Source organism: Capsicum annuum, unplaced genomic scaffold, assembly GCF_002878395.1.
Source record: "Capsicum annuum cultivar UCD-10X-F1 unplaced genomic scaffold, UCD10Xv1.1 ctg30982, whole genome shotgun sequence".
In the NCBI taxonomy this organism is placed as follows: Eukaryota; Viridiplantae; Streptophyta; class Magnoliopsida; order Solanales; family Solanaceae; genus Capsicum; species Capsicum annuum.
In genome coordinates this window covers 1-1,823 of record NW_025837582.1, presented here as the reverse complement: position 1 = coordinate 1,823, position 1,823 = coordinate 1, and the positions used below count along the sequence as shown (strand labels likewise).

Here is a 1,823-nt window from a genome sequence, read left to right as displayed (position 1 = left end):
GGATGCGATCATACCAGCACTAACACACCGGATCCCATCAGAACTCTGAAGTTAAGCGTGCTTAGGCTAGAGTAGTACTAGGATGGGTGACCCCTAGGAAGTCTTCGTGTTGCATCTCTTCCTTTTTTTGTCCTTTAAAATTCGGTTTTATTTTGCCGGTTCGATCGGCGAATCTTTTTGTTTTTCCTCTTGGCGGAAACAAGAAAAGGGGCGAGGCGCGGAGGCCCGCGTGCGGGGTGTGACGGGCAGCACCGAAGAACGAGGCATAATAGAATTTGGAGTGCTAGGAATGACGGATGCGATCATTCTTGTGTTGCATCCCTTTCTTTTTTTTTCCTATAAAATTCGGTTTAATTTTGCCGGTTCGATCGGCGAATCTTTTTGTTTTTCCTCTGGGCGGAAATGAGAAAGGGGGCAAGGCGCAGGGGCGCGCGTGCGGGGTGTGACGGTCGGCGGAGGAGAAAGAGGCATAATAGAATTTGGAGTGCTGGGAATGACGGATACGATCTTACAAGCACTAACGCACCGGATCCCATCGGAACTTTGAAGTTAAGCGTGCTTGGGCTAGAGTTGTACTAGGATGGATGACCCCCTGGGAAGTCCTCGTGTTGCATCCCTTCTTTTTATTTTTCATTTAAAATTCGGTTTAATTTTGCCGATTCGATCGGCGAATCTTTTTGTTTTTCCTCTTGGCGAAAACGAGAAAGAGGGCAAGGCGCAGGAGAAAGATGCATAATAGAATTTGGAGTGCTGTGAATGACGGATGCGATCATACCAGCACTAACGCACCAGATCTCATCAGACCTCCAAAGTTAGCATGTTTGGGCGAGAGTAGTGTTGCATCCCTTCCATTTTTTTTCTTTAAAATACGATTTAATTTTGTCGGTTCGATCGACGAATCTTTTTGGTTTTCCTCTTGGCGGACACGAGAAAGGGGGCAAGGCGAAAGGGCGCGCGTGCGGGGTGTGACGGGCGGCGGAGGAGAAAGAGGCATAATAGAATTTGGAGTGTTGGGAATGACGGATGCGATCATACCAGCACTAACGCACCGGATCCCACCGGAACTCCGAAGTTAAGCGTGCTTGGGAGAGAGTTGTACTAGGATGGGTGACCCACTGGGAAGACCTCGTGTTGCATCCCTTCCTTCTTTTGTCCTTTAAAATTCGGTTTAATTTTGCCGGTTCGATCGGCGAATCTTTTTGTTTTTCCTCTTGTCCTTTAAAGGGGGAAAGGCGCAGGGGCGCGCGTGCGGGGTGTGACGGGCGGCGGAGGAGAAAGAGGCCTAACAGAATTTGGTGTGCTGGAAATGAAGGATGCGATCATACCAGCACTAACGCACCGGATCCCACCGGACCTCCAAAGTTAGTATGCTTGGGCGAGAGTAGTGTTGCATCCCTTCCTTTTTTTTTCCATTAAAATTCGGTTTAATTTTCCCGGTTCGATCGACGCATCTTTTTGTTTTTCCTCTTAGCGGGAACGAGAAAGGGGGCAAGGCGCAAGGGCGCGCGTGCGGGGTGTGACGGGCGGCGGAGGAGAAAGAGGCATAATAAAATTTGAAGTGCTGGGAATGACGGATGAGATCATACCAGCACCAACGCATCGGATCCCACTGGAATTCCGAAGTTAAGCGTACTTGGGAAAGAGTTATACTAGGATGGGTGACCTACTGGGAAGGCCTCGTGTTGTATCCCTTCCTTTTTTTGTCCTTTAAAATTCGGTTTAATTTTACCGGTTCGATCGGCGAATCTTTTTGTTTTTCCTCTTGGCGGAAACAAGAAAGGGGGCGAGGCACGGGGCCCGCGTGCGGGGTGTGACGGGCGGCA

General features: G+C 49.5%; 2 non-coding genes and 2 pseudogenes across 2 annotated transcripts; all 4 read left to right on the top strand.

Moving 5' to 3' along the window:
- LOC124891130 lies at positions 1 to 118 on the top strand. The gene has a single exon (XR_007049536.1). It is a non-coding gene; the product is annotated as a 5S ribosomal RNA (ribosomal RNA).
- A 380-nt stretch (positions 119 to 498) lies between these two features.
- Positions 499 to 617, top strand: LOC124891131 (annotated as a pseudogene).
- Positions 618 to 1,021: 404 nt separating this feature from the next.
- Positions 1,022 to 1,140, top strand: LOC124891129. The gene has a single exon (XR_007049535.1). It is a non-coding gene; the product is annotated as a 5S ribosomal RNA (ribosomal RNA).
- A 432-nt stretch (positions 1,141 to 1,572) lies between these two features.
- On the top strand, positions 1,573 to 1,691 carry LOC124891132 (annotated as a pseudogene).
- Positions 1,692 to 1,823: the final 132 nt, after the last annotated feature.